The following is a 22711-nucleotide window of genomic DNA, read 5'->3' on the forward strand; positions in this document are numbered from 1 at the left end:
TTTTCATTGAAAGACTGAGAGCAGTTTGATACATTGAATGATTGATGCAGTTTGATTCTTTCAATGAATCAGTGAGGTTGGATACATCGAATGAATGAGACAAGCTCTCGTCTTTGAAATGAAACGTATACTTAGTTTGTATGAAAGAATGAATGCAGTTTGATTCCGAAAATGAAGGCGTAAATGCCGAGACATTGAATGTATGGGATTAGCTAGATTGAAGTAATGAACGAATACCGCTTTTCTCATTGAATGATTGAGTGCAGTTTGCTTCATTGAATGGATGAACGCAATTTGATTCTTTGAATGAATCATTTAAGCTCGAGGCTCTAAATGAATTAGACAAGATCTTTTCTTTGAATTGAAACATATACTCTGTTTCATTGAATGAATGCATGCAGTTTGATTCGTTGAATAAATCAGTAAAGCTCCAGACATTGAATAAACGAGGCAAGTTATACTCTTTGATTTAAAACGTACATTTTCATTTCATTGAATGTTTGAATGCTGTTTGTTTCATTGAACAAAGGCGTTTAGCATTAAACTGTTAATGAATGAGCTAAATTGGATTTCAATGATTGAATGTATATCACTATTTTCATTGAAAGACTGAGAGCAGTTTGATTCATTGAATGATTGATGCAGTTTGATTCTTTCAATGAATCAGTGAGGTTGGATATATCGAATGAATGAGACAAGCTCTCGTCTTTGAAATAAAACGTCTACTTAGTTTGTATGAAAGAATGAATGCAGTTTGATTCCTAAAATGAAGGCGTAATTGCCGAGACATTGAATGTGTGGGAAAAGCTAGATTGAATTTATGAACGAATACCGCTTTTCTCATTAAATGATTGAGTGCAGTTTGGTTCATTGAATGGATGAACGCAGTTTGATTCTTTGAATGAATCAGTTAAGGTCGAGACATTGAATGAATGAGACAAACTCTACACTTGAATTGAAACTTCTAATTTGCTTCTTTGAATGAATCAGTTAAGCTCGAGGCTATAAATGAATTAGACAAGATCTATTCTTTGAATTGAAGCATATACTCTGTTTCATTGAATGAATGCATGCAGTTTGATTCTTTGAATGAATCAGTAAAGCTCCAGACATTGAATAAACGAGGCAAGGTATACTCTTTGATTTAAAACGTACATTTTCATTTCATTGAATGTTTGAATGCTGTTTGTTTCATTGAACGAAGGCGTTTAGGATTAAACTGTGAATGAATGATATAAGTTGGATTTGAATGAATGAATGTATATCACGATTTTGGTTGAAAGACTGAGAGCAGTTTGATTCATTGAATGATTGAACGCAGTTTGATTCTTTCAATGAATCAGTGAGGTTGGATATATCGAATGAATGAGACAAGCTCTCGTCTTTGAAATGAGACGTGTACTTAGTTTGTATGAAAGAATGAATGCAGTTTGATTCCTAAAATGAAGGCGTAAATGCCGAGACATTGAATGTATGGGATAAGCTAGATTGAATTAATGAACGAATACCGCTTTTCTCATTAAATGATTGAGTGCAGTTTGCTTCATTGAATGGATGAACGCAATTTGATTCTTTGAATGAATCATTTAAGCTCGAGGCTCTAAATGAATTAGACAAGATCTTTTCTTTGAATTGAAACATATACTCTGTTTCATTGAATGAATGCATGCAGTTTGATTCGTTGAATAAATCAGTAAAGCTCCAGACATTGAATAAACGAGGCAAGGTATACTCTTTGATTTAAAACGTACATTTTCATTTGATTGAATGTTTGAATGCTGTTTGTTTCATTGAACAAAGGCGTTTAGGATTAAACTGTGAATGAATGAGGTAATTTGGATTTCAATGATTGAATGTATATCACTATTTTCATTGAAAGACTGAGAGCAGTTTGATTCATTGAATGATTGATGCAGTTTGATTCTTTCAATTAAACAGTGAGGTTGGATAAATCGGATGAATGAGACAAGCTCTCGTCTTTGAAATGAAACGTATAGTTAGTTTGTATGAAAGATTGAATGCAGTTTGATTCCGAAAATGAAGTCGTAAAAACCGAGACATTGAATGAATGGGATTAGCTAGATTGAAGTAATGAACGAATACCGCTTTTCTCATTGAATGATTGAGTGCAGTTTGCTTCATTGAATGGATGAACGCAGTTTGATTCTTTGAATGAATCAGTTAAGGTCGAGACATTGAATGAATGAGACAAGCTCTACACTTTGAATTGAAACGTCTAATTTGCTTCTTTGAATGAATGAATGAAGGCAGTCTTGATTCTTTGAATGAATCATTTAAGCTCGAGGCTCTAAATGAATTCGACAAGATCTTTTCTTTGAATTGAAACATATACTCTGTTTCATTGAATGAATGCATGCTGTTTGTTTCTTTGAATAAATCAGTAAAGCTCCAGACATTGAATAAACGAGGCAAGGTATACTCTTTGATTTAAAACGTACATTTTCATTTCATTGAATGTTTGAATGCTGTTTGTTTCATTGAACGAAGGCGTTTAGGATTAAACTGTGAATGAATGCGATAAGCTGGATTTCAATGATTGAATGTATATCACTATTTTCATTGAAAGCATGAGAGCAGTTTGATTCTTTGAATGATTGCACGCAGTTTGATTCTTTCAATGAATCAGTGAGGTTGGATATATCGAATGAATGAGACAAGCTCTCGTCTTTGAAATGAAAAGTGTACTTAGTTTGTATGAAAGAATGAATGCAGTTTGATTCCTAAAATGAAGGCGTAAATGCCGAGACATTGAATGTATGGGATAAGCTAGATTGAATGAATGAACGAATACCGCTTATCTCATTGAATGTTTGAGTGCAGTTGTCTTTATTGAATGGATGAACGCAGTTAAGGTCGAGACATTGAATGAATGAGACAAGCTCTACACTTTGAATTGAAACGTCTAATTTGCTTCTTTAAATGAATGAATGAAGGCAGTTTTGCTTCTTTGAATGAATCAGTTAAGCTCGAGGCTCTAAATGAATTAGACAAGATCTACTCTTTGAATTGAAGCATATACTCTGTTTCTTTGAATGAATGCATGCAGTTTGATTCTTTGAATCAATCAGTGAAGCTCCAGACAATGAATAAACGAGGCAAGGTATACTCTTTGATTTAAAACGTATATTTTCATTTCATTGAATGTTTTAATGCTGTTTGTTTCATTGAACGAAGGCGTTTAGGATTAAACTGTGAATGAATGAGGTAAGTTGGATTTCAATGATTGAATGTATATCACTATTTTCATTGAAAGCATGAGAGCAGTTTGATTCTTTGAATGATTGCACGCAGTTTGATTCTTTCAATGAATCAGTGAGGTTGGATATATCGAATGAATGAGACAAGCTCTCGTCTTTGAAATGAAACGTATACTTAGTTTGTATGAAAGAATGAATGCAGTTTGATTCCTAAAATGAAGGCGTAAATGCCGAGACATTGAATGTATGGGATAAGCTAGATTGAATGAATGAACGAATACCGCTTATCTCATTGAATGTTTGAGTGCAGTTGTCTTTATTGAATGGATGAACGCAGTTAAGGTCGAGACATTGAATGAATGAGACAAGCTCTACACTTTGAATTGAAACGTCTAATTTGCTTCTTTAAATGAATGAATGAAGGCAGTTTTGCTTCTTTGAATGAATCAGTTAAGCTCGAGGCTCTAAATGAATTAGACAAGATCTACTCTTTGAATTGAAGCATATACTCTGTTTCTTTGAATGAATGCATGCAGTTTGATTCTTTGAATCAATCAGTGAAGCTCCAGACAATGAATAAACGAGGCAAGGTATACTCTTTGATTTAAAACGTATATTTTCATTTCATTGAATGTTTTAATGCTGTTTGTTTCATTGAACGAAGGCGTTTAGGATTAAACTGTGAATGAATGAGGTAAGTTGGATTTCAATGATTGAATGTACATCACTATTTTCATTGAAAGACTGAGAGCAGTTTGATTCATTGAATGATTGATGCAGTTTGATTCTTTCAATGAATCAGTGAGGTTGGATATATTGAATGAATGAGACAAGCTCTCGTCTTTGAAATGAAACGTGTACTTAGTTTGTATGAAAGAATGAATGCAGTTTGATTCCTAAAATGAAGGCGTAAATGCCGAGACATTGAATGTATGGGATAAACTAGATTGAATTAATGAACGAATACCGCTTTTCTCATTAAATGATTGAGTGCAGTTTGCTTCATTGAATGGATGAACGCAGTTTGATTCTTTGAATGAATCATTTAAGCTCGAGGTTCTAAATGAATTAGACAAGATCTTTTCTTTGAATTGAAACATATACTCTGTTTCATTGAATGAATGCATGCAGTTTGATTCGTTGAATAAATCAGTAAAGCTCCAGACATTGAATAAACGAGGCAAGGTATACTCTTTGATTTAAAACGTACATTTTCATTTCATTGAATGTTTGAATGCTGTTTGTTTCATTGAACAAAGGCGTTTAGGATTAAACTGTGAATGAATGCGATAAACTGGATTTCAATGATTGAATGTATATCACTATTTTCATTGAAAGACTGAGAGCAGTTTGATTCTTTGAATGATTGATGCAGTTTGATTCTTTCAATGAATCAGTGTGGTTGGATACATGGCATGAATGAGACAAGCTCTCGTCTTTGAAATGAAACGTATACTTAGTTTTTATGAAAGAATGAGTGCAGTTTGATTCCGAAAATGAAGGCGTAAATGCCGAGACATTGAATGAATGGGATTCGCTAGATTGAAGTTATGAAAGAATACCGCTTTTCTCATTGAATGATTGAGTGCAGTTTGCTTCATTGAATGGATGAACGCAGTTTGATTCTTTGAATGAATCAGTTAAGGTCGAGACATTGAATGAATGAGACAAGCTCTACACTTTGAATTGAAACTTCTAATTTGCCTCTTTGAATGAATGAATGAAGGCAGTTTTGATTCTTTGAATGAATCAGTTAAGCTCGAGGCTGTAAATGAATTAGACAAGATCTACTCTTTGAATTGAAGCATATACTCTGTTTCATTGAATGAATGCATGCATTTCATTCTTTGAATCAATCAGTAAACCTCCAGACATTGAATAAACGAGGCAAGGTATACTCTTTGATTAAAAACGTATTTTTTCATTTCATTGAATGTTTGAATGCTGTTTGTTTCATTGAACGAAGGCGTTTAGGATTAAACTGTGAATTAGTGAGATAAGCTGGATTACAAAGAATGAATGTATATCACTATTTTGATTGAAAGACTGAGAGCAGTTTGATTCATTGAATGATTGAACGCAGTTTGATTCTTTCAATGAATCAGTGAGGTTGGAAATATCGAATGAATGAGACAAGCTCTCGTCTTTGAAATGAAACGTGTACTTACTTTGTATGAAATAATGAATGCAGTTTGATTCCTAAAATGAAGGCGTAAATGCCGAGACATTGAATGTATGGGATAAACTAGATTGAATTAATGAACGAATACCGCTTATCTCATTGAATGATTGAGTGCAGTTGTCTTTCTTGAATGGATGAACGCAGTTAAGGTCGAGGCATTGAATGAATGAGACAAGCTCTACACTTTGAATTGAAACGTCTAATTTGCTTCTTTGAATGAATGAATGAAGGCAGTTTTGATTCTTTGAATGAATCAGTTAAGCTCGAGGCTCTAAATGAATTAGACAGGATCTTTTCTTTGAATTGAAACATATACTCTGTTTCATTGAATGAATGCATGCTGTTTGATTCTTGGAATGAATCGGTTAAGCTCCTGACATTGAATAAACGAGGCAAGGGAAACTCTTTGATTTAAAACGTATATTTTCATTTCATTGAAAGTTTGAATGCTGTTTGTTTCATTGAACGAAGGCGTTTAGGATTAAACTGTGAATGAATGAGATCAGCTGGATTTCAATGATTGAATGTATATCACTATTTTCATTGAAAGATTGAGAGCAGTTTGATTCATTGAATGATTGATGCAGTTTGATTCTTTCAATGAATCAGTGAGGTTGGATACATCGAATGAATGAGACAAGCTCTCGTCTTTGAAATGAAACGTATACTTAGTTTGTATGAAAGAATGAATGCAGTTTGATTCCGAAAATGAAGGCGTAAATGCCGAGACATTGAATGAATGGGATTAGCTAGATTGAAGTAATGAACGAATACCGCTTTTATCATTGAACGAATGAGTGCAGTTTCCTTCATTGAATGGATGAACGCAGTTTGATTCTTTGAATGAATCATTTAAGGTCGAGACATTGAATGAATGAGACAAGCTCTACACTTTGAATTGAAACGTCTAATTTGCTTCTTTGAATGAATGAATGAAGGCAGTCTTGATTCTTTGAATGAATCATTTCAGCTCGAGGCTCTAAATGAATTCGACAAGATCTTTTCTTTGAATTGAAAAATATACTCTGTTTCATTGAATGAATGCATGCTGTTTGTTTCTTTGAATAAATCAGTAAAGCTCCAGACATTGAATAAACGAGGCAAGGTATACTCTTTGATTTAAAACGTACATTTTCATTTCATCGAATGTTTGAATGCTGTTTGTTTCATTGAACAAAGGCGTTTAGGATTAAACTGTGAATGAATGCGATAAGCTGGACTTCAATGATTGAATGTATATCACTATTTTCATTGAAAGACTGAGAGCAGTTTGATTCTTTGAATGATTGCACGCAGTTTGATTCTTTCAATGAATCAGTGAGGTTGGATATATAGAATGAATGAGACAAGCTCTCGTCTTTGAAATGAAACGTGTACTTAGTTTGTATGAAAGAATGAATGCATTTTGATTCCTAAAATGAAGGCGTAAATGCCGAGACATTGAATGTATGGGATAAGCTAGATTGAATGAATGAACGAATACCGCTTATCTCATTGAATGATTGAGTGCAGTTGTCTTTATTGAATGGATGAACGCAGTTAAGGTCGAGACATTGAATGAATGAGACAAGCTCTACACTTTGAATTGAAAAGTCTAATTTGCTTCTTTGAATGAATGAATGAAGGCAGTTTTGATTCTTTGAATGAATCATTTAAGCTCGAGGCTCTAAATGAATTAGACAAGATCTTTTCTTTGAATTGAAACATAAAATCTGTTTCATTGAATGAATGCATGCAATTTGATTCTTTGAATAAATCAGTAAAGCTCCAGACATTGAATAAACGAGCAAGGTATACTCTTTGATTTAAAACGTACATTTTCATTTCATTGAATGTTTGAATGCTGTTTGTTTCATTGAACAAAGGTGTTTAGGATTAAACTGTGAATGAATGCGATAAGCTGGATTTCAATGATTGAATGTATATCACTATTTTCATTGAAAGACTGAGAGCAGTTTGATTCTTTGAATGATTGATGCAGTTTGATTCTTTCAATGAATCAGTGAGGTTGGATACATCGAATGAATGAGACAAGCTCTCGTCTTTGAAATGAAACGTGTACTTAGTTTGTATGAAAGAATGAATGCAGTTTGATTCCGAAAATGAAGGCGTAAATGCCGAGACATTGAATGTATGGGATAAGCTAGATTGAATTAATGAACCAATACCGCTTATCTCATTGAATGATTGAGTGCAGTTGTCTTTATTGAATGGATGAATGCAGTTAAGGTCGAGACATTGAATGAATGAGACAAGCTCTACACTTTGAATTGAAACGTCTAATTTGCTTCTTTGAATGAATGAATGAAGGCAGTTTTGATTCTTTGAATGAATCAGTTCAGCTCGAGGCACTAAAAGAATGAGACAAGATCTACTCTTTGAATTGAAACTTATACTCTGTTTCTTTGAATGAATGCATGCAGTTTGTTTCATTGAACGAAGGCGTTAAGGTCGAGATTTTGAATGAATGGGATTAACTCGATCAATTGAATGAAATAGAACTATAAGGTTCATGGAATGATTGAGTGCAGTTTGATTCACTGAATGCACGAACGCAATTTTAATCTCGGGAAGAATCATTTCAAATCGACACATTGGATGAATGAATGCACTTTGGTTCATTGAATGCCGGCGTTTAAGGTGAGACATTTAATGAATGGGATAAGCTGGATTCAATGAATGAATACCGTTTGTTTCATTGAATGATTGCGTGCAAATTGCTTCTTTGAATGAATGAACGCAGTTTGTTTCTTTGAAAGAATCAGTTAAGCTCGAGAAATTTAATGAATGAGACAAGGTTTCTTTGATTTGAAACGTATATTTCGTTTCACTGAATGTTAAATGCTGTTTTTTTCATTGACCGAAGGCGTTGAGGATTAAACTGTGAATGAATGTGATAAGCTGGATTTCAATGATTGAATGAAAATCACTATTTTCATTGAAAGACATAGAGCAGTTTGATTCATTGAATGATTGAACGCAGTTTGATTCTTTCAATGAATCAGTGATTTTGGATACATCGAATGAATGAGACAAGCTCTCGTCTTTGAAATGAAACGTGTACTTAGTTTGTATGAAAGAATGAATGCAGTTTGATTCCTAAAATGAAGGCGTAAATGCCGAGACATTGAATGTGTGGGATAAGCTAGATTGAATTAATGAACGAATACCGCTTTACTCATTAAATGATTGAGTGCAGTTTGCTTCATTGAATGGATGAACGCAGTTTGATTCTTTGAATGAATCATTTAAGCTCGAGGCTCTAAATGAATTAGACAAGATCTTTTCTTTGAATTGAAACATATACTCTGTTTCATTGAATGAATGCATGCAGTTTGATTCGTTGAATAAATCAGTAAAGCTCCAGACATTGAATAAACGAGGCAAGGTATACTCTTTGATTTAAAACGTACATTTTCATTTCATTGAATGTTTGAATGCTGTTTGTTTCATTGAACAAAGGCGTTTAGGATTAAACTGTGAATGAATGCGATAAGCTGGATTTCAATGATTGAATGTATATCACTATTTTCATTGAAAGACTGAGAGCAGTTTGATACATTGAATGATTGATGCAGTTTGATTCTTTCAATGAATCAGTGAGGTTGGATACATCGAATGAATGAGACAAGCTCTCGTCTTTGAAATGAAACGTATACTTAGTTTGTATGAAAGAATGAATGCAGTTTGATTCCGAAAATGAAGGCGTAAATGCCGAGACATTGAATGTATGGGATTAGCTAGATTGAAGTAATGAACGAATACCGCTTTTCTCATTGAATGATTGAGTGCAGTTTGCTTCATTGAATGGATGAACGCAGTTTGATTCTTTGAATGAATCAGTTAAGGTCGAGACATTGAATGAATGAGACAAGCTCTACACTTTGTATTGAAACGTCTAATTTGCTTCTTTGAATGAATGAATGAAGGCAGTTTTGATTCTTTGAATGAATCATTTAAGCTCGAGGCTCTAAATGAATTCGACAAGATCTTTTCTTTGAATTGAAACATATACTCTGTTTCATTGAATGAATGCATGCAGTTTGTTTCTTTGAATAAATCAGTAAAGCTCCAGACATTGAATAAACGAGGCAAGGTATACTCTTTGATTTAAAACGTACATTTTCATTTCGTTGAATGTTTGAATGCTGTTTGTTTCATTGAACAAAGGCGTTTAGGATTAAACTATGAATGAATGCGATAAGCTGGATTTCAATGATTGAATGTATATCACTATTTTCATTGAAAGACTGAGAGCAGTTTGATACATTGAATGATTGATGCAGTTTGATTCTTTCAATGAATCAGTGAGGTTGGATACATCGAATGAATGAGACAAGCTCTCGTCTTTGAAATGAAACGTGTACTTAGTTTGTATGAAAGAATGAATGCAGTTTGATTCCGAAAATGAAGGCGTAAATGCCGAGACATTGAATGTATGGGATTAGCTAGATTGAAGTAATGAACGAATACCGCTTTTCTCATTGAATGATTGAGTGCAGTTTGCTTCATTGAATGGATGAACGCAGTTTGATTCTTTGAATGAATCAGTTAAGGTCGAGACATTGAATGAATGAGACAAGCTCTACACTTTGTATTGAAACGTCTAATTTGCTTCTTTGAATGAATGAATGAAGGCAGTTTTGATTCTTTGAATGAATCATTTAAGCTCGAGGCTCTAAATGAATTCGACAAGATCTTTTCTTTGAATTGAAACGTATACTCTGTTTCATTGAATGAATGCATGCAGTTTGTTTCTTTGAATAAATCAGTAAAGCTCCAGACATTGAATAAACGAGGCAAGGTATACTCTTTGATTTAAAACGTACATTTTCATTTCGTTGAATGTTTGAATGCTGTTTGTTTCATTGAACAAAGGCGTTTAGGATTAAACTATGAATGGATGCGATAAGCTGGATTTCAATGATTGAATGTATATCACTATTTTCATTGAAAGACTGAGAGCAGTTTGATTCATTGAATGATTGATGCAGTTTGATTCTTTCAATGAATCAGTGAGGTTGGATACATCGAATGAATGAGACAAGCTGTCGTCTTTGAAATGAAAAGTGTACTTAGTTTGTATGAAAGAATGAATTCAGTTTGATTCCGAAAATGAAGGCGTAAATGCCGAGACATTGAATGAATGGGATTAGCTAGATTGAAGTAATGAACGAATACCGCTTTTCTCATTGAATGATTGAGTGCAGTTTGGTTCATTGAATGGATGAACGCAGTTTGATTCTTTGAATGAATCAGTTAAGGTCGAGACATTGAATGAATGAGACAAGCTCTACACTTTGTATTGAAACGTCTAATTTGCTTCTTTGAATAAATGAATGAAGGCAGTTTTGATTCTTTGAATGACTCAGTTAAGCTCGAGGCTCTAAATGAATTAGACAAGATCTATTCTTTGAATTGAAACATATATTCTGTTTCATTGAATGAATGCATGCTGTTTGATTCTTTGAATGAATCAGTTAAGCTCCAGACATTGAATAAACGAGGCAAGGTATACTCTTTGATTTAAAACGTATATTTTCATTTCATTGAAAGTTTGAATGCTGTTTGTTTCATTGAACGAAGGCGTTTAGGATTAAACTGTGAATGAATGAGATAAGCTGGATTTCAATGATCGAATGTATATCACTATTTTCATTGAAAGACTGAGAGCAGTTTGATTCATTGAATGATTGATGCAGTTTGATTCTTTCAATGAATCAGTGAGGTTGGATATATCGAATGAATGAGACAAGCTCTCGTCTTTGAAATGAAACGTGTACTTAGTTTGTATGAAAGAATGAATGCAGTTTGATTCCTAAAATGAAGGCGTAATTGCCGAAACATTGAATGAATGGGGTAACCTAGATTGAAGTAATGAACGAATACCGCTTTTCTCATTGAAAGATTGAGTGCAGTTTGCTTCATTGAATAGATGAACGCAGTTTGATTCTTTGAATGAATCAGTTAAGGTCGAGACATTGAATGAATGAGACAAGCTCTACACTTTGAATTGAAACGTCTAATTTGCTTCTTTGAATGAATGAATGAAGGCAGTTTTGATTCTTTGAATGAATCATTTAAGATCGAGGCTCTAAATGAATTCGACAAGATCTTTTCTTTGAATTGAAAAATATACTCTGTTTCATTGAATGAATGCATGCTGTTTGTTTCTTTGAATAAATCAGTAAAGCTCCAGACATTGAATAAACGAGGCAAGGTATACTCTTTGATTTAAAACGTACATTTTCATTTCATCGAATGTTTGAATGCTGTTTGTTTCATTGAACAAAGGCGTTTAGGATTAAACTGTGAATGAATGCGATAAGCTGGACTTCAATGATTGAATGTATATCACTATTTTCATTGAAAGACTGAGAGCAGTTTGATTCTTTGAATGATTGCACGCAGTTTGATTCTTTCAATGAATCAGTGAGGTTGGATATATAGAATGAATGAGACAAGCTCTCGTCTTTGAAATGAAACGTGTACTTAGTTTGTATGAAAGAATGAATGCATTTTGATTCCTAAAATGAAGGCGTAAATGCCGAGACATTGAATGTATGGGATAAGCTAGATTGAATGAATGAACGAATACCGCTTATCTCATTGAATGATTGAGTGCAGTTGTCTTTATTGAATGGATGAACGCAGTTAAGGTCGAGACATTGAATGAATGAGACAAGCTCTACACTTTGAATTGAAAAGTCTAATTTGCTTCTTTGAATGAATGAATGAAGGCAGTTTTGATTCTTTGAATGAATCATTTAAGCTCGAGGCTCTAAATGAATTAGACAAGATCTTTTCTTTGAATTGAAACATAAAATCTGTTTCATTGAATGAATGCATGCAATTTGATTCTTTGAATAAATCAGTAAAGCTCCAGACATTGAATAAACGAGCAAGGTATACTCTTTGATTTAAAACGTACATTTTCATTTCATTGAATGTTTGAATGCTGTTTGTTTCATTGAACAAAGGTGTTTAGGATTAAACTGTGAATGAATGCGATAAGCTGGATTTCAATGATTGAATGTATATCACTATTTTCATTGAAAGACTGAGAGCAGTTTGATTCTTTGAATGATTGATGCAGTTTGATTCTTTCAATGAATCAGTGAGGTTGGATACATCGAATGAATGAGACAAGCTCTCGTCTTTGAAATGAAACGTGTACTTAGTTTGTATGAAAGAATGAATGCAGTTTGATTCCGAAAATGAAGGCGTAAATGCCGAGACATTGAATGTATGGGATAAGCTAGATTGAATTAATGAACCAATACCGCTTATCTCATTGAATGATTGAGTGCAGTTGTCTTTATTGAATGGATGAATGCAGTTAAGGTCGAGACATTGAATGAATGAGACAAGCTCTACACTTTGAATTGAAACGTCTAATTTGCTTCTTTGAATGAATGAATGAAGGCAGTTTTGATTCTTTGAATGAATCAGTTCAGCTCGAGGCACTAAAAGAATGAGACAAGATCTACTCTTTGAATTGAAACTTATACTCTGTTTCTTTGAATGAATGCATGCAGTTTGTTTCATTGAACGAAGGCGTTAAGGTCGAGATTTTGAATGAATGGGATTAACTCGATCAATTGAATGAAATAGAACTATAAGGTTCATGGAATGATTGAGTGCAGTTTGATTCACTGAATGCACGAACGCAATTTTAATCTCGGGAAGAATCATTTCAAATCGACACATTGGATGAATGAATGCACTTTGGTTCATTGAATGCCGGCGTTTAAGGTGAGACATTTAATGAATGGGATAAGCTGGATTCAATGAATGAATACCGTTTGTTTCATTGAATGATTGCGTGCAAATTGCTTCTTTGAATGAATGAACGCAGTTTGTTTCTTTGAAAGAATCAGTTAAGCTCGAGAAATTTAATGAATGAGACAAGGTTTCTTTGATTTGAAACGTATATTTCGTTTCACTGAATGTTAAATGCTGTTTTTTTCATTGACCGAAGGCGTTGAGGATTAAACTGTGAATGAATGTGATAAGCTGGATTTCAATGATTGAATGAAAATCACTATTTTCATTGAAAGACATAGAGCAGTTTGATTCATTGAATGATTGAACGCAGTTTGATTCTTTCAATGAATCAGTGATTTTGGATACATCGAATGAATGAGACAAGCTCTCGTCTTTGAAATGAAACGTGTACTTAGTTTGTATGAAAGAATGAATGCAGTTTGATTCCTAAAATGAAGGCGTAAATGCCGAGACATTGAATGTGTGGGATAAGCTAGATTGAATTAATGAACGAATACCGCTTTACTCATTAAATGATTGAGTGCAGTTTGCTTCATTGAATGGATGAACGCAGTTTGATTCTTTGAATGAATCATTTAAGCTCGAGGCTCTAAATGAATTAGACAAGATCTTTTCTTTGAATTGAAACATATACTCTGTTTCATTGAATGAATGCATGCAGTTTGATTCGTTGAATAAATCAGTAAAGCTCCAGACATTGAATAAACGAGGCAAGGTATACTCTTTGATTTAAAACGTACATTTTCATTTCATTGAATGTTTGAATGCTGTTTGTTTCATTGAACAAAGGCGTTTAGGATTAAACTGTGAATGAATGCGATAAGCTGGATTTCAATGATTGAATGTATATCACTATTTTCATTGAAAGACTGAGAGCAGTTTGATACATTGAATGATTGATGCAGTTTGATTCTTTCAATGAATCAGTGAGGTTGGATACATCGAATGAATGAGACAAGCTCTCGTCTTTGAAATGAAACGTATACTTAGTTTGTATGAAAGAATGAATGCAGTTTGATTCCGAAAATGAAGGCGTAAATGCCGAGACATTGAATGTATGGGATTAGCTAGATTGAAGTAATGAACGAATACCGCTTTTCTCATTGAATGATTGAGTGCAGTTTGCTTCATTGAATGGATGAACGCAGTTTGATTCTTTGAATGAATCAGTTAAGGTCGAGACATTGAATGAATGAGACAAGCTCTACACTTTGTATTGAAACGTCTAATTTGCTTCTTTGAATGAATGAATGAAGGCAGTTTTGATTCTTTGAATGAATCATTTAAGCTCGAGGCTCTAAATGAATTCGACAAGATCTTTTCTTTGAATTGAAACATATACTCTGTTTCATTGAATGAATGCATGCAGTTTGTTTCTTTGAATAAATCAGTAAAGCTCCAGACATTGAATAAACGAGGCAAGGTATACTCTTTGATTTAAAACGTACATTTTCATTTCGTTGAATGTTTGAATGCTGTTTGTTTCATTGAACAAAGGCGTTTAGGATTAAACTATGAATGAATGCGATAAGCTGGATTTCAATGATTGAATGTATATCACTATTTTCATTGAAAGACTGAGAGCAGTTTGATACATTGAATGATTGATGCAGTTTGATTCTTTCAATGAATCAGTGAGGTTGGATACATCGAATGAATGAGACAAGCTCTCGTCTTTGAAATGAAACGTGTACTTAGTTTGTATGAAAGAATGAATGCAGTTTGATTCCGAAAATGAAGGCGTAAATGCCGAGACATTGAATGTATGGGATTAGCTAGATTGAAGTAATGAACGAATACCGCTTTTCTCATTGAATGATTGAGTGCAGTTTGCTTCATTGAATGGATGAACGCAGTTTGATTCTTTGAATGAATCAGTTAAGGTCGAGACATTGAATGAATGAGACAAGCTCTACACTTTGTATTGAAACGTCTAATTTGCTTCTTTGAATGAATGAATGAAGGCAGTTTTGATTCTTTGAATGAATCATTTAAGCTCGAGGCTCTAAATGAATTCGACAAGATCTTTTCTTTGAATTGAAACGTATACTCTGTTTCATTGAATGAATGCATGCAGTTTGTTTCTTTGAATAAATCAGTAAAGCTCCAGACATTGAATAAACGAGGCAAGGTATACTCTTTGATTTAAAACGTACATTTTCATTTCGTTGAATGTTTGAATGCTGTTTGTTTCATTGAACAAAGGCGTTTAGGATTAAACTATGAATGGATGCGATAAGCTGGATTTCAATGATTGAATGTATATCACTATTTTCATTGAAAGACTGAGAGCAGTTTGATTCATTGAATGATTGATGCAGTTTGATTCTTTCAATGAATCAGTGAGGTTGGATACATCGAATGAATGAGACAAGCTGTCGTCTTTGAAATGAAAAGTGTACTTAGTTTGTATGAAAGAATGAATTCAGTTTGATTCCGAAAATGAAGGCGTAAATGCCGAGACATTGAATGAATGGGATTAGCTAGATTGAAGTAATGAACGAATACCGCTTTTCTCATTGAATGATTGAGTGCAGTTTGGTTCATTGAATGGATGAACGCAGTTTGATTCTTTGAATGAATCAGTTAAGGTCGAGACATTGAATGAATGAGACAAGCTCTACACTTTGTATTGAAACGTCTAATTTGCTTCTTTGAATAAATGAATGAAGGCAGTTTTGATTCTTTGAATGACTCAGTTAAGCTCGAGGCTCTAAATGAATTAGACAAGATCTATTCTTTGAATTGAAACATATATTCTGTTTCATTGAATGAATGCATGCTGTTTGATTCTTTGAATGAATCAGTTAAGCTCCAGACATTGAATAAACGAGGCAAGGTATACTCTTTGATTTAAAACGTATATTTTCATTTCATTGAAAGTTTGAATGCTGTTTGTTTCATTGAACGAAGGCGTTTAGGATTAAACTGTGAATGAATGAGATAAGCTGGATTTCAATGATCGAATGTATATCACTATTTTCATTGAAAGACTGAGAGCAGTTTGATTCATTGAATGATTGATGCAGTTTGATTCTTTCAATGAATCAGTGAGGTTGGATATATCGAATGAATGAGACAAGCTCTCGTCTTTGAAATGAAACGTGTACTTAGTTTGTATGAAAGAATGAATGCAGTTTGATTCCTAAAATTAAGGCGTAAAAGACGAGACATTGAATGAATGGGATTAGCTAGATTGAAGTAATGAACGAATACCGCTTTTCTCATTGAATGATTGTGTGCAGTTTGGTTCATTGAATGGATGAACGCAGTTTGATTCTTTGAATGAATCAGTTAAGGTCGAGACATTGAATGAATGAGACAAGCTCTACACTTTGTATTGAAACGTCTAATTTGCTTCTTTGAATGAATGAATGAAGGCAGTCTTGATTCTTTGAATGAATCATTTAAGCTCGAGGCTCTAAATGAATTCGACAAGATCTTTTCTTTGAATTGAAACATATACTCTGTTTCATTGAATGAATGCATGCAGTTTGCTTCTTTGAATAAATCAGTAAAGCTCCAGACATTGAATAAACGAGGCAAGGTATACTCTTTGATTTAAAACGTACATTTTCATTTCATTGAATGTTTGAATGCTGTTTGTTTCATTGAACGAAGGCGTTTAGGATTAAACTGTGAATGAATGCGATAAGCTGGATTTCAATGATTGAATGTATATCACTATTTTCATTGAAAGCATGAGAGCAGTTTGATTCTTTGAATGATTGATGCAGTTTGATTCTTTCAATGAATCAGTGAGGTTGGATATATCGAATGAATGAGACAAGCTCTCGTCTTTGAAATGAAACGTGTACTTAGTTTGTATGAAAGAATGAATGCAGTTTGATTCCTAAAATGAAGGCGTAAATGCCGAGACATTGAATGTATGGGATAAGCTAGATTGAATGAATGAACGAATACCGCTTATCTCATTGAATGTTTGAGTGCAGTTGTCTTTATTGAATGGATGAACGCAGTTAAGGTCGAGACATTGAATGAATGAGACAAGCTCTACACTTTGAATTTAAACGTCTAATTTGCTTCTTTCAATGAATGAATGAAGGCAGTTTTGCTTCTTTGAATGAATCAGTTAAGCTCGAGGCTCTAAATGAATTAGACAAGATCTACTCTTTGAATTGAAGCATATACTCTGTTTCTTTGAATGAATGCATGCAGTTTGATTCTTTGAATCAATCAGTGAAGCTCCAGACAATGAATAAACGAGGCAAGGTATACTCTTTGATTTAAAACGTATATGTTCATTTCATTGAATGTTTTAATGCTGTTTGTTTCATTGAACGAAGGCGTTTAGGATTAAACTGTGAATGAATGAGGTAAGTTGGATTTCAATGATTGAATGTATATCACTATTTTCATTGAAAGACTGAGAGCAGTTTGATTCATTGAATGATTGATGCAGTTTGATTCTTTCAATGAACCAGTGAGGTTGGATATATCGAATGAATGAGACAAGCTCTCGTCTTTGAAATGAAACGTGTACTTAGTTTGTATGAAAGAATGAATGCAGTTTGATTCCTAAAATGAAGGCGTAAATGCCGAGACATTGAATGTATGGGATAAACTAGATTGAATTAATGAACGAATACCCCTTTTATCATTAAATGATTGAGTGCAGTTTGCTTCATTGAATGGATGAACGCAGTTTGATTCTTTGAATGAATCATTTAAGCTCGAGGCTCTAAATGAATTAGACAAGATCTTTTCTTTGAATTGAAACATATACTCTGTTTCATTGAATGAATGCATGCAGTTTGATTCGTTGAATAAATCAGTAAAGCTCCAGACATTGAAGAAACGAGGCAAGGTATACTCTTTGATTTAAAACGTACATTTTCATTTCATTGAATGTTTGAATGCTGTTTGTTTCATTGAACAAAGGCGTTTAGGATTAAACTGTGAATGAATGCGATAAACTGGATTTCAATGATTGAATGTATATCACTATTTTCATTGAAAGACTGAGAGCAGTTTGATTCATTGAATGATTGATGCAGTTTGATTCTTTCAATGAATCAGTGTGGTTGGATACATGGAATGAATGAGACAAGCTCTCGTCTTTGAAACGAAACGTATACTTAGTTTTTATGAAAGAATGAGTGCAGTTTGATTCCGAAAATGAAGGCGTAAATGCCGAAACATTGAATGAATGGGATAACCTAGATTGAAGTTATGAAAGAATACCGCTTTTCTCATTGAATGATTGAGTGCAGTTTGCTTCATTGAATGGATGAACGCAGTTTGATTCTTTGAATGAATCAGTTAAGGTCGAGACATTGAATGAATGAGACAAGCTCTACACTTTGAATTGAAACGTGTAATTTGCCTCTTTGAATGAATGAATGAAGGCAGTTTTGATTCTTTGAATGAATCAGTTAAGCTCGAGGCTGTAAATGAATTAGACAAGATCTACTCTTTGAATTGAAGCATATACTCTGTTTCATTGAATGAATGCATGCATTTCATTCTTTGAATCAATCAGTAAACCTCCAGACATTGAATTAACGAGGCAAGGTATACTCTTTGATTAAAAACGTATTTTTTCATTTCATTGAATGTTTGAATGCTGTTTGTTTCATTGAACGAAGGCGTTTAGGATTAAACTGTGAATTAGTGAGATAAGCTGGATTTCAAAGAATGAATGTATATCACTATTTTGATTGAAAGACTGAGAGCAGTTTGATTCATTGAATGATTGAACGCAGTTTGATTCTTTCAATGAATCAGTGAGGTTGGAAATATCGAATGAATGAGACAAGCTCTCGTCTTTGAAATGAAACGTGTACTTACTTTGTATGAAAGAATGAATGCAGTTTGATTCCTAAAATGAAGGCGTAATTGCCGAGACATTGAATGTATGGGATAAACTAGATTGAATTAATGAACGAATACCGCTTATCTCATTGAATGATTGAGTGCAGTTGTCTTTCTTGAATGGATGAACGCAGTTAAGGTCGAGACATTGAATGAATGAGACAAGCTCTACACTTTGAATTGAAACGTCTAATTTGCTTCTTTGAATGAATGAATGAAGGCAGTTTTGATTCTTTGAATGAATCAGTTAAGCTCGAGGCTCTAAATGAATTAGACAAGATCTTTTCTTTGAATTGAAACATATACTCTGTTTCATTGAATGAATGCATGCTGTTTGATTCTTGGAATGAATCGGTTAAGCTCCTGACATTGAATAAACGAGGCAAGGGAAACTCTTTGATTTAAAACGTATATTTTCATTTCATTGAAAGTTTGAATGCTGTTTGTTTCATTGAACGAAGGCGTTTAGGATTAAACTGTGAATGAATGAGATCAGCTGGATTTCAATGATTGAATGTATATCACTATTTTCATTGAAAGATTGAGAGCAGTTTGATTCATTGAATGATTGATGCAGTTTGATTCTTTCAATGAATCAGTGAGGTTGGATACATCGAATGAATGAGACAAGCTCTCGTCTTTGAAATGAAACGTTACTTAGTTTGTATGAAAGAATGAATGCAGTTTGATTCCGAAAATGAAGGCGTAAATGCCGAGACATTGAATGAAAGGGATTAGCTAGATTGAAGTAATGAACGAATACCGCTTTTATCATTGAACGAATGAGTGCAGTTTCCTTCATTGAATGGATGAACGCAGTTTGATTCTTTGAATGAATCATTTAAGGTCGAGACATTGAATGAATGAGACAAGCTCTACACTTTGTATTGAAACGTCTAATTTGCTTGTTTGAATGAATGAATGAAGTCAGTTTTGATTCTCAGAATGAATCATTTAAGCTCGAGGCTCTAAATGAATTAGACAAGATCTTTTTATTGAATTGAAACATATACTCTGTTTCATTGAATGAATGCATGCAGTTTGTTTCTTTGAATAAATCAGTAAAGCTCCAGACATTGAATAAACGAGGCAAGGTATAGTCTTTGATTTAAAACGTACATTTTCATTTCATTGAATGTTTGAATGCTGTTTGTTTCATTGAACAAAGGCGTTTAGGATTAAACTATGAATGAATGTGATAAGCTGGATTTCAATGATTGAATGTATATCACTATTTTCATTGAAAGACTGAGAGCAGTTTGATTCATTGAATGATTGATGCAGTTTGATTCTTTCAATGAATCAGTGAGGTTGGATACATCGAATGAATGAGACAAGCTCTCGTCTTGGAAATGAAAAGTGTACTTAGTTTGTATGAAAGAATGAATGCAGTTTGATTCCGAAAATGAAGGCGTAAATGCCGAGACATTGAATGAATGGGATTAGCTAGATTGAAGTAATGAACGAATACCGCTTTTCTCATGGAATGATTGAGTGCAGTTTGATTCACTGAATGCACGAACGAAATTTTAATCTCGGGAAGAATCATTTCAACTCGACACATTGGATGAATGAATACACTTTGGTTCATTGAATGCCGGCGTTTAAGGTGAGACATTTAATGAATGGGATAAGCTAGATTCAATGAATGAATACCGTTTGTTTCATTGAATGATTGCGTGCAAATTGCTTCTTTGAATGAATGAACGCAGTTTGTTTCTTTGAAAGAATCAGTTAAGCTCGAGAAATTTAATGAATGAGAAAAGGTTTCTTTGATTTGAAACGTATATTTCGTTTCACTGAATGTTAAATGCTGTTTGTTTCATTGACCGAAGGCGTTGAGGATTAAACTGTGAATGAATGTGATAAGCTGGATTTCAATGATTGAATGAACATCACTATTTTCATTGAAAGACTGAGAGCAGTTTGCTTCATTGAATAGATGAACGCAGTTTGATTCTTTCAATGAATCAGTGAGATTGGATACATCGAATGAATGAGACAAGCTCTCGTCTTTGAAATGAAACGTGCACTTAGTTTGTATGAAAGAATGAATGCAGTTTGATTCCTAAAAAGAAGGCGTAAATGCCGAGACATGGAATGTATGGGATAAGCTAGATTGAATTAATGAACGAATACCGCTTTTCTCATTAAATGATTGAGTGCAGTTTGCTTCATTGAATGGATGAACGCAGTTTGATTCTTTGAATGAATCATTTAAGCTCGAGGCTCTAAATAAATTAGACAAGATATTTTCGTTGAATTGAAACATATACTCTGTTTCATTGAATGAATGCTTGCAGTTTGATTCGTTGAATAAATCAGTAAAGCTCCAGACATTGAATAAACGAGGCAAGGTATACTCTTTGATTTAAAACGTACATTTTCATTTCATTGAATGTTTGAATGCTGTTTGTTTCATTGAACAAAGGCGTTAGGATTAAACTGTGAATGAGTGCGATAAACTGGATTTCAATGATTGAATGTATGTCACTATTTTCATTGAAAGTCTGAGATCAGTTTGATACATTGAATGATCGATGCAGTTTGATTCTTTCAATGAATCAGTGAGGTTCGATACATCGAATGAATGAGACAAGCTCTCGTCTTTGAAATGAAACGTATACTTAGTTTGTATGAAAGAATGAATGCAGTTTGATTCCTAAAATGAAGGCGTAAATGCCGAGACATTGAATGTATGGGATAAGCTACAGTGAATTAATTAACGAATACCGCTTTTCTCATTGAAAGATTGAGTGCAGTTTGCTTCATTGAATAGATGAGCGCAGTTTGATTCTTTGAATGAATCAGTTAAGGTCGAGACATTGAATGAATGAGACAAGCTCTACACTTTGAATTGAAACGTCTAATTTGCTTCTTTGAATGAATGAATGAAGGCAGTTTTGATTCTTTGAATGAATCATTTAAGCTCGAGGCTCTAAATGAATTAGACAAGATCTTTTCTTTGAATTGAAACATAAAATCTGTTTCATTGAATGAATGCATGCAGTTTGATTCTTTGAAAAAATCAGTAAAGCTCCAGACATTGAATAAACGAGGCAAGGTATACTCTTTGATTTAAAACGTACATTTTCATTTCATTGAATGTTTGAATGGTGTTTGTTTCATTGAACAAAGGCGTTTAGGATTAAACTGTGAATGAATGCGATAAGCTGGAATTCAATGATTGATTGCATATCACTATTTTCATTGAAAGACTGAGAGCAGTTTGATTCTTTGAATGATTGATGCAGTTTGATTCTTTCAATGAATCAGTGAGGTTGGATCCATCGAATGAATGAGACAAGCTCTCGTCCTTGAAATGAAACGTCTACTTAGATTGTATGAAAGAATGAATGCAGTTTGATTCCGAAAATGAAGGCGTAAATGCCGAGAAATTGAATGTATGGGATAAGCTAGATTGAATTAATGAACGAATACCGCTTATCTCATTGAATGATTGAGTGCAGTTGTCTTTATTGAATGGATGAATGCAGTTAAGGTCGAGACATTGAATGAATGAGACAAGCTCTACACTTTGAATTGAAACGTCTAATTTGCTTCTTTAAATGAATGAATGAAGGCAGTTTTGATTCTTTGAATGAATCAGTTAAGCTCGAGGCACTAAATGAATGAGACAAGATCTACTCTTTGAATTGAAACTTATACTTTGAATGAATGCATGCAG

Source organism: Chiloscyllium punctatum, chromosome 6 (genome assembly GCF_047496795.1).
Source record: "Chiloscyllium punctatum isolate Juve2018m chromosome 6, sChiPun1.3, whole genome shotgun sequence".
NCBI classification, from domain to species: domain Eukaryota; kingdom Metazoa; phylum Chordata; class Chondrichthyes; order Orectolobiformes; family Hemiscylliidae; genus Chiloscyllium; species Chiloscyllium punctatum.